Source organism: Ranitomeya variabilis, chromosome 5 (assembly GCF_051348905.1).
Source record: "Ranitomeya variabilis isolate aRanVar5 chromosome 5, aRanVar5.hap1, whole genome shotgun sequence".
Classification (NCBI taxonomy): domain Eukaryota; kingdom Metazoa; phylum Chordata; class Amphibia; order Anura; family Dendrobatidae; genus Ranitomeya; species Ranitomeya variabilis.
The window spans coordinates 88,303,394-88,315,227 of record NC_135236.1 but is presented as its reverse complement, the minus strand read 5'-3'; positions in this window follow the sequence as shown (position 1 = coordinate 88,315,227).

Sequence of the window (11,834 nt, the reverse complement as noted above, 5' to 3'; positions counted from 1 at the left end):
CCCCCATATATGGGGTATCGACGTACTCAGGAGAAATTGCACAACAACTTTTGTGGTCTAATTTCTCCTGTTACCCTTGTGAAAATAAAAATTTGGGGGCAAAAAGATCATTTTTGTAGAAAAAATGAGATTTTTTATTTTCACGGCTCTACGTTATAAACTTCTGTGAAGCACTTGGGGGTTCAAAGTGCTCACCACACATCTAGATAAGTTCCTTGGGGGGTCTAGTTTCCAAAATGGTATCACTTGTGGGGGGTTTCCACTGTTTAGGCACATCAGGGACTCTCCAAACGCGACATGGCATCCGATCTCAATTCCAGCCAATTCTGCATTGAAAAAGTCAAACGGTGCTCCTTCACTTCCAAGCTCTGCGGTGCGCCCAAACAGTGGTTTACCTCCACATATGGGGTATCGACGTACTCAGGAGAAATTGCACAACAACTTTTGTGGTCTAATTTCTCCTGTTACCCTTGTGAAAATAAAAATTTGGGGGCAAAAAGATCATTTTTGTAGAAAAAATGAGATTTTTTATTTTCACGGCTCTACGTTATAAACTTCTGTGAAGCACTTGGGGGTTCAAAGTGCTCACCACACATCTAGATAAGTTCCTTGGGGGGTCTAGTTTCCAAAATGGTATCACTTGTGGGGGGTTTCCACTGTTTAGGCACATCAGGGACTCTCCAAACGCGACATGGCATCCGATCTCAATTCCAGCCAATTCTGCATTGAAAAAGTCAAACGGTGCTCCTTCACTTCCAAGCTCTGCGGTGCGCCCAAACAGTGGTTTACCTCCACATATGGGGTATCGACGTACTCAGGAGAAATTGCACAACAACTTTTGTGGTCTAATTTCTCCTGTTACCCTTGTGAAAATAAAAATTTTGGGGCAAAAAGATCATTTTTTGTAGAAAAAATGAGATTTTTTATTTTCACGGCTCTACGTTATAAACTTCTGTGAAGCACTTGGGGGTTCAAAGTGCTCACCACACATCTAGATAAGTTCCTTGGGGGGTCTAGTTTCCAAAATGGTATCACTTGTGGGGGGTTTCCACTGTTTAGGCACATCAGGGACTCTCCAAACGCGACATGGCATCCGATCTCAATTCCAGCCAATTCTGCATTGAAAAAGTCAAACGGTGCTCCTTCACTTCCAAGCTCTGCGGTGCGCCCAAACAGTGGTTTACCTCCACATATGGGGTATCGACGTACTCAGGAGAAATTGCACAACAACTTTTGTGGTCTAATTTCTCCTGTTACCCTTGTGAAAATAAGAATTTGTGGGCGAAAAAATCATTTTTGTGAAAACAAATGCGATTTTTTATTTTCACGGCTCTACGTTATAAACTTCTGTGAAGCACTTGGGGGTTCAAAGTGCTCACCACACATCTAGATAAGTTCCTTGGGGGGTCTAGTTTCCAAAATGGTATCACTTGTGGGGGGTTTCCACTGTTTAGGCACATTAGGGGCTCTCCAAACGCGACATGGCGTCCGATCTCAATTCCAGCCAATTCTGCATTGAAACAGTCAAACGGTGCTCCTTCACTTCCAAGCTCTGCGGTGCGCCCAAACAGTGGTTTACCTCCACATATGGGGTATCGGCGTACTCAGGAAAAATTGCACAACAAAATTTGTGGTTAAATTTCTGTTTTTACACTTGTGAAAATTAAAAAAAATGGTTCTGAAGTAAAATGTTTGCAAAAAAAAGTAAAATGTTAATTTTTTTTCTTCCACATTGTTTTAGTTCCTGTGAAGTACGTAAAGGGTTAATAAACTTCTTGAATGTGGTTTTGAGCAGCTTGAGGGGTGCAGTTTTTAGAATGGTGTCACACTTGGTTATTTTCTATCATATAGACCCCTCAAAATCACTTCAAAGGTGATGTGGTCCCTAAAAAAAACATGGTGTTGTAAAAATGAGAAATTGCTGGTCAACTTTTAACCCTTATAACTCCCTAACAAAAAAAAAAATTGTTTCCAAAATTGTGCTGATGTAAAGTAGACATGTGAGAAATGTTATTTATTAACTATTTTTTGTGACATATCTCTCTGATTTAAGGGCATAAAAATACAAAGTTTGAAAATTGCAAAATTTTAAAAATTTTCGCCATATTTCCATTTTTTTCATAAATAATCACAAGTAATATCGAAGAAATGTTACCACTAACTTGAAGTACAACATGTCACGAAAAAACAATCTCAGAATCAGCGGGATCCGATAAAGCGTTCCAGAGTTATAACCTCATAAAGTGACACTGGTCAGAATTGTAAAAATTGGCTCGGTCATTAAGTACCAAATTGGCTCTGTCACTAAGGGGTTAAAGTCATACGCACACTGTAAATATGTTCTTATTTGTAACGTTCAAGTGTTCTCACCTCCCATAAAGGGAAGCACAGTTAAATTAATTTGTTTTATAGCATTTCAAAAATTTTGCATGTCTTTTGCTAATGTATTGTTGTTTTCTTTTCCCAGTCCGGGAGTACTGGATTTAACGGGGGGCGAGTACAGCGCCCCAGAGTCCTGGTCGTTGCAGTAATGTTATTCTTCCACCAGGGGGAGTGATATTACATCTGAAGGCAATAAAGGAGATCTCTTTATCAGGTATCACAAACCACACAACACACTTCACACTCCAGGCCGCCAGGGGGAGCTATGCTCCTATCTATTAGGGCACTCCTCACAGTTGGGTAAAACTGGTGGTTTGGATAGGAAGTTAGTCAGAGTCAGAAGCAGAGAGAAGCTGGCTGGAGTGAGCTCCAGTCAGATCCAGACTGCGGTCTGAGTAGGACGAGGGTCCACGGAGCTGCGCCTGCCCCACGTGCGGCAGCATCCAAAGAAAGAGACATTGAAGGGATTTGCGTTGCAGTGAGTGAGAAACGAAGCCATAGCAAAAAGGAGAGGAAACCAGAAGGAGTTCTGCCCTGTGAAAGGCTGCCTCCTTCTGAGGCGCGGTAATCCAGTAGCCAGAACACCGAGGGAGTAAGGATCTCTACGCTTTACTTCAGAGACTGGCAGGACAGTTAATTCCACGTTGGCTGCCCGACCTTATACCCAGGAGGCACGGTGGCAACTTGTGGGGGCCGGGGCGTGGTAGAGTCCCTGTAAAAAGCCTCAGGTCACCAGTTATATGGGTTTGTCCTATCCTATCCATCAGGGGGAGAGAGAGAAAGAGACTTAACATCCAGAATAGTTGTGAGGACCTTACCGAGAAGCTCAGCAGGGAGGTACTACAACACCCAGGCGCTAGAGGAAGGCTACTGAATTCCACCTGGATAAGGGGGACTCTGGATTTGCCTTCAGACTGGCCGGACTCTGCCTACCCTGTGGTCCGTACCCTGGACTGTGGACACTGAAGCCTTCAGTCAAGGTAAAGAGACTGCAACCTGGTGTCCTCGTTATTCACTGCGCCTCACACCATTCACCATCTACACTCTGGAAAGCCCTGGGGATACACTTCACCTGTGGGAAGGTATACCATCTAGCTGCCATAACATCACCCCAGCGGACCCCTAAGCAGAGTCGGTCACCCTTACCGAATACCACAGGTGGCGTCACGAACATTATCCCTTTAAAGACCTCTTTCCCCCAATTATCAACAGACGTCCCTAGAGCCACGGACCGGGTCAGCCACCGTGACATTCCCCAAACCGAAGGACCCGGTACCGAGTATCCCACTGCCCTTACGTGGGGGCGCTCCTGGCGAACGGCATAACAAGATAAAAAAATCAAAAAGACAGAATTAAGTTTTTTTGGTTGCTCCAGCATTGCAATAAAATGCAATAACAGGCGATCAAAACACTGTATTTACACCAAAATGGTATAAATAAAAACCTTAGCTCAGCATGAAAAAAATAAGCCCCCACTCAGCCCCAAATCACAAAAAATGGAGAATCATAATGTCAGTTTTAGCATTTAGTGAACATGGTTAAAAAAAAACAATCAAAATACAATTGTGGAATTGCACTTTTTTTTACAACCTCACCGCACTTGGAATTTTTTTCCAGTTTTCCAGTACACTAAATGGTAAAATCAAATGGTGTCGTTCAAAAGTCCAACTTGCCCTGCAAAAAAACAAGCCCTCACAGAAAAATAAAAAAGTTATGGCTTTGGGAAGAAAGGAAACATTAAATTGCAAAAACAAAAAATTCCAAGGTCGTGAAAAGGTTTTCTAAAACCATAATCAAAGAGAGTTATCTGAGGAAACAAATCTCCATGTGTGCCCAAACTTTTGCATCAGCCTATTTTCCTTTTTCTAATTTTTAAAATGTAAAAGATTAAAATATATATATATATACTAGATGGTAGCCCGATTCTAACGCATCGGGTATTCTAGAATATGTATGTAGTTTATTTATGAAGATTTTAGAATAATACATTGAATACACAGGATTCGGCCGGCTGTGACCAATTAGCGAAGCGTGGTTCAAATCCCGCGCCAATTCGCAGCCGGACTGCGCCTGTCGCTGATTGTTCGCGGCCAGCCATGTAGTATATAATAGGCCACGTAGTATATTGCACAGACACGTAGTATACTGCACAGCCGCGTAATATATAGCACAGCCTCGTAGTATATAGCACAGCCACGTAGTATATAGCACAGCCCACAGAGTATATAGCACAGCCACGTAGTATATAACAGCCCACGGAGTATATAGCACAGCCACATAGTATATAGCACAGCCCACGGAGTGTATAACAACCCACATAGCATATAACACAGCCACGTAGTTTATAAAAGCCCACGTAGCATATAACTCAGCTCACGTAGTATATAACAGCCCATGCACGCAGTACATAACACAGCCCACGTAGTGTATAACACAGCCCACGTAGTTTATAACACAGCCCACGTAGTGTATAACACAGGCCACGTAGTGTATAACACAGGCCACGTAGTGTTTAGCACAGCCCACGTAGTACATTGCACAGCCCAAGTAGTATATTGCACAGCCCACGTATTATATTGCACAACCCACGCAGTACATTGCACAGCCCACGTAGTACATTGCACAGCCCACGTAGTATATTGCACAACCCACGCAGTACATTGCACAGCCCACGTAGTACATTGCACAGCCCACGTAGCACATTGCACAGCCAACGTAGCACATTGCACAGCCCTAGTAGTATATTGCACAGCCCACGTAGTATATTGCACAGCCCACGTAGTATATTGCACAGCCCACGTAGTATATAGCACAGCCCACGCAGTATATAGCAATGTGGGCATCATATCCCTGTTAAAAAAAAATAATTAAAATAAAAAATAGTTATATACTCACCTTCCGTTGGCCCCAGATCCAGGCGAAGCGGTTACCGACGCTCCTCGCGCGCTCCGGTCCCAAGAGTGCATTGCAGTCTCGCGAGATGATGACGTAGCGGTGTAGCGAGACCGCTACGTCATCATCTCACGAGACCGCAATGCATGGAGCGGTCACCGGAGCGTCGAGAGGAGCGGGAAAGGCCGGTTCTGGATCCGAGGGGCCGACGGACGGTGAGTATATAACGATTTTTTATTTTTTTATTATTTATAACATTAGATCTTTTAACTATTGATGGCGCATAGGCAGCATCAATAGTAAAAAGTTGGTCACACAGGGTTAATAGCAGCGGTAACGGAGTGCATTACACCGCGGCATAACGCGGTCCGTTACCGCTGTCATTAACCCTGTGTGAGCACTGACTAGAGGAGAGTATGGAGCGGGCACTGACTGCGGGGAGGAAGGAGTGGCCATTTTGCCGCCGGACTGTGCCCGTCGCTGATTGGTCGTGGCCGTTTTGCCGCGACCAATCAGCGACTTGGATTTCCATGACAGACAGAGGCCGCGACCAATGAATATCCGTGACAGACAGATAGACAGACAGAAGGGCAGACAGAAAGACGGAAGTGACCCTTAGACAATTATATAGTAGATATTTTGCCTAAAATACAAAAAAAATGTGTCATCTTTAACTTTAGGCTTTTTAGAACTCATTTCATCTTCAACTCGCTTAGGCTGGTTTCACATTTGCGGTTGTGTCCGCAGCGTTTCTGACGCATACATCCGCATACGTCTTGATTTCATATCTTTAACATTGTAGATGCAGGTGCATGCGTTTGCATGCATTAGCCCTCGTTCGCCCGCATGCGTATTTTCACGGTGTGCGGCTGGACGCGGCTGATGCACCATGTTAGAATTTTTGTGACGTCAAATTTCCACCGCCATACGCATGCAGACGTTTGAAGAAGGAGTGCGTCAAATAAAAGCATTACAGTCTATGGGAACGCATGCGTATGCAAGGACATGCATACGACCGTTTACATACACATGCGTTTTTATGAGTAAACATGTCTAGGAACTGGTTTTAAGCCACCCACCAAACAAACCTTATAAAAGAAGGTGTGGGCAGTGGAAGTCCATTACTCTCAAGACTCTGGAAGCGAGAAAAGCATTGCAGCATCAAGTTCGGAAGACTATCAAAATGTAAGTATACAAGCTATTTGTCTGCCTGTCTGTTTTCCTCGCTACAGTCTGTAATCATTTCTGTGTCTCTTGCAGCATTCGTCATCATGTCCTCCACTGAAGATCAGAGCTCACACAGTGGACAGGAAACTGAAGTGAGTACATTTGCTACTGATTGGTAAGTATTCACTGTCACTATTACACATGTGGCTGGAGAACAGGCAGCTGGTCCTTCAGGTGTTCCCCTGTCCCAGTTCTCTACCTCTATTTTTTTGGGCTGTTCCCGCCAGTGGCAGAAGGCATCGGACAGGTCCCTCATGCCCTAGTTTATTCACTTGAGCTCGGTCTTCCAGAATGGCTTGATGGCGCTGGGAGATAGACTGGAAAATGGTCTGACCCATATTAACACACTTTTCCAGGATGTCAACCAATGCCTTAGCTGTCTGGAAGCCGACCTCCAGAGACCAGCACACCATCTTTTTAATAAGATAGAGCAGGGCATTTCGGAACACCTTACACCTGAAATACAGCTCAACGTGATGCAGGCCTGCAATGCTCCTTACGTTCAGGCTATGCAGCAGACTCGGTACTTCCACCAGCCACAGGTGGTATTTCCACATTGTGCCACAAATTACACACTTAACATCAATACCGAGTTCTACTGCATACCACTGTACGGCTACCACCATGCCCAGTCCTGCTGCACAACACAACACCACCACCACCATGCCGGGTTCTGCTCAAAGCCACTCCACCACCATGCCGAGTCCTGCTCCTGCACGGCTGACCACCGCCACCACCACTAGGCCGCCAGAAGATCCTGCACGGCTGCCCACCACCAACACCACTAGACCGCCAGAAGATCCTGCACGGCTGCCCATCTCCACCACCACTAGGCCGCCAGAAAATCGTGCATGGCTGTCCACCACCACAAATAGGCTGCCTGAAGTTCCTGCACAGCTGTCCACCGCCACCACCAGGCCGGGTCAACATTGTGAACAACCTGCTGACCCCACCACTCCCACCCTCCCAAGGAGACATAAAAAAAGGAAGCTGCCACATAAAACTGGACAGAAAGGCAAACGGACTTGTGGCAGCAGAAGTGTCGTGCTACCTCCACCCTCATCTCCCAATGTGTCTGTGTTGTCCAGTTTTTCTCTCCCTTCCAATATGTCTCTCCCATCCCATGCTTCCACTCCTAATGTGTCTACTTCCATCCTTGACCTCCCAGACCCCACAAGTTTAGTTACCCCTTCCCTTGGAACCCCTTCATCATCCACCCATAGCCAATCCTTCCAGCTCCACACCCCCAGGTCCATAACATTTCCCCCTCATCGATTCGTAAAAGTTAATTTTTTTTCTTCTAAATAATTTTTTTTTTTTTTGGAAATACATTTTTGTTGTTTTTCCCCAATCACTGCTTGATCTTTGTCTCTTTCGTCCCCAGCAACACACACCGTGCGCCGTCAACACACATATCGCCGTGTACTAGTGTTGAGCGATACCTTCCGATATCCAGAAGTATCGGTATCGGATTGGATCGGCCGATATTCAAAAAATATCGGATATCGCCAATACCGATACCCGATACCAATGCAAGTCAATAGGACAAAAATATCGGAATTAAAATAAACCCTTTATTTCCTTGTAGGTTAATTCTACATGAAGGAAAACAACTAAGAATAATGTAGGATGTATTGGGGGACGTAGAGGAGACATTAAAGGCATACAGAGACACAGAGACCATGCAGACAGCCGTGAACGGCCCTGCAAGGCCAAAAAAAGCTCCTCTATGTAATCCTATATAGTGTTTTTCCACAATCTAGCAGGATACGGATGGAAAGCCACTAATAGGATAAATTAGAAAAAAAATGTGCAGCAGGCTGCACTAATTGAAAAAGGACAATGGAACGGTATGAGGCAGTGACGCACTCTGAGCTGACTACAACCGGCTGTGGCGGCAGAACAGACTACAGAGTGAGCTGCACTCACACAGAGACCGTGCAGACAGCCGTGAACAGCGCTGCAAGGCAAAAACAAGGTTCTCACACAGCGGTTGCTAAATTAGCTTGGGTAAAGCACAATGAAGCAAATCGCTATCTCTAAACTGGCCCTCAGTCAGAACAGCAGCGTCCTGTCCCTAATTGAATTCACAGCAGAGTGAAACCAAAATGGCGGCGGCAACTTTTATAGTGCATCATGACATCATTTCAGCAGCCAATCACAGCCATGCCAGTAGTTACATGCCTAACATGCAGAACAGGATGTGCCCACACTTCTAATCATTCCTCATTGGCTGAATTCTGGCTCTTTGAATTATGGGAATTTCCGATTCCGGTATCCGATATACTGAAAGTATCGGAACTCGGTATCGGAATTCCAATACCGTGAATATCGGCCGATACCCGATACTTGCGGTATCGGAATGCTCTACACTACCGTGTACACACACTGTGTTTTTTGCCACCTCATAGCTCCATGACACACAAACTATTGCCCCTCTCCTTTATTTGCTTTACACTGCGGCTTTGCTTCTTGTGTATGTCATGGAGCTATGAGGTGGCAAAAACACAGAGGACTGAAAATCCTCCAAAAATTTATATTAATACAGCAAAATGGTCAGGGGTCAGCAATGCTCACCTGCCCAGGTGTCAGCACTAGTGCACTCAGGATGCAATATTTTCTGCTTCCTGAGTGCACTAGTTCTGACACATGGGCAGGTGAGTAAAGATAAGAGGTGGATTAGCTCCATCATCTCTTCAGTCTGCATTAATATATAGAACTATAGAAATGCAGACTGAAGAGAGCTAATCCTATGTCACCTACCATAGCACTGACCTCAGAGAGAAGAGGTGTAGTGTAAAGCATGGGTTACATAACCCAATTTGGTTATAATCCAATCCCTGTCTCATGCAATCTGCATGATACAGCGAGTGGATTATATAAAAACTGTAGTTGTGAACCGGTGATCACCTTATTAGACTTTAAAAATAATTATTCTAATATAAAGGGCACTTGGAACAGGTGTTTAACTAGAAGTGTTTTATTGTCAGCAAATATTAAAATAAATTTAAATAATTACAGGTACATAACATTGCACAACATTACAAGAACAGTAAACCATGTCATCTTGCCAGGACAGACGTCCATTCTCAGAAACAAAGTATGACGCAAATTTATTCCTCATTTGGGCATCTTCAACAGTTCTCCTGAAAGGGTGATGATGGTAATCTGGCAATGGGTTACTAACAGGTTTATCAAGTTCAACGTTGGGTTGCTCTTTAGCCATTATGTAGTTGTGCAGAACCACACACGCCTTGACCACCTCATCAACTGTCTCAATTTTGAGATTAATGGCTGTCCCTAAAATGCGCCATTTCGAGACAATCATACGAAAGGCACACTCAACAGTTCTTTGTGCCCTAGTCAGTCGGTAATTAAAAATCCTTTTTGTGTGTGTCAAGTCCCAACTGGAGTATGGTTTCAGGAGGTTTCCACACATCTGAAATGCCTCATCCCCAACCACAACAAATGGCATTGGTGGGCCTTGAGTGTTGTGAAGAGGTTGTGGCAGGGGGAAATTGAAATGATTGCCATACAACCGATGGCCCATGTCCGAGTTTTTAAATGTCTGGGAGTCATTACCATGGCCAAAAGATCCCATGTCCACGGCGACAAACCTACAGTCTGCAGCTGCAATTGCCATGAGCACTATGGAAAAATATTTTTTATAATTAAAGTACTCGGATCCAGTTCCAGTCGGTTTGGAAATTCTAATATGTTTTCCATCCACGCCTCCCAAACAGTTGGGGAAATTACAAACTTCAAAAAATTTTCAGCAGTTTGCTGCCAGATTTCCATAGTGGGTAGGGGGATAAATTCTGCATGGCGAACATCCCACAAAGCCCAGCAGGTGTCTGCGACAATCCCAGATAGTGTTGAAACTCCAATCCGGAACTGGAAATGGAGCGATGATAGGCTCTCTCCAGTAGCCAGGAATCTACAGAACAGAGAAAGAAAAAAAAAATCAGAACAATAATATTTGTGACTGGGGTTTTGCTAAACAAAGAAAGAAAAAAAAGAGAAAGAACATGGCTTTTATAACCATAATATTTAGGACAGTATTTTAGCAAAAGAAAAAAAGGGAAACATATTAAGTACATTGCCGAACAATAAGAATTATGACAGGCATGAATGTTTAAATATTACGTACCTAAGTGTCACCAGCAGACGTTCCTCAGCAGGAATTGCTCTACGGAGCTGGGTGTCCTTCCTGCTGATGGCTCCTTGTACACGATCCAGCAATTCCATAAAGCTGTCTTGAGACATCCTCGTGTACGCAAAATATTTCTCTGGGTTTTCATGGAGCTCACTGAATAAGGAATGGTAGGCTCCACGGCTCTGTCGGAGTTTAACAATCGGGTGCTGCCAAAAGCACTGACGCCGTCTTTTCTGTTTTTCTCTTTTCCATTCTTGCTCACAAGCAAATGCAAAGGAAAGAAATAAGATGACATCCAAATCCAGATTCCGATAGAAACTCTCCATGCCAAGATCCATCTTGACACAGGATACAGGAGCAAAATGAGAGGGTTTCATCTGCACAAGGGTTTATATACAGAAATCCCATGAGTCACGCCCATTGGGCGTGGTTTGTGTCAAGGAGAATCTCCTTGAAATTTTTTTTTATAACAAACGCATGCGCATGCGCATAAAAAATGCGAACTCATGCAAAAACGCATGCAAACATGTGCAAACTTTTCTTTCTTTATCCGTCATGCATAAGTTGATGTGGATTAAGAATGCAGCGTTATCATGTGTTTGCATGCGTTTTGCTATGTGTTTGCGGTTGCGTACGAAACGCTGTGGACTCAACCGCAAATGTAAACCTAGCCTTAACTGTTCAGAGTAACAGTAATGTTGACCGAGGTGCCAAAACTTTTATTAAAAAAAATAAAAATTGGTGGGACCAATTTTGGCAATGGCTTTCCAGAGTCGGGATAGATATATGTCTGCCAAGGATCATTCGGCTGACAGTTATCTTTCATGTACAGCCGGGCTTGGTCTTGCCGTATCACGGTCCTGGCAGAGTTGAGAAATGTGAACCTGACTTAACAGTGAGCAGTTGATTATCATACATCAGATTACTGTACCATGCCCAGAATGCAAATCACCTTCAGCAGATATGGAGCATGCATGGAATGCCGACAGATTTCAGCAGTGAAGCTGGCAGAATAGAGATTGCAGCTCTGGCTATCACACAGACAATGTACCCATCTTCTTTGACCACTACCTGAACTTTAAGACCTAAGGTATGATCTGAAAACTCCCGATTCCAGATTGGGCTTCAAGCAGGTACCTGACCTGGTGCTGCACACTAGTCTGTATGGGACAGAAGA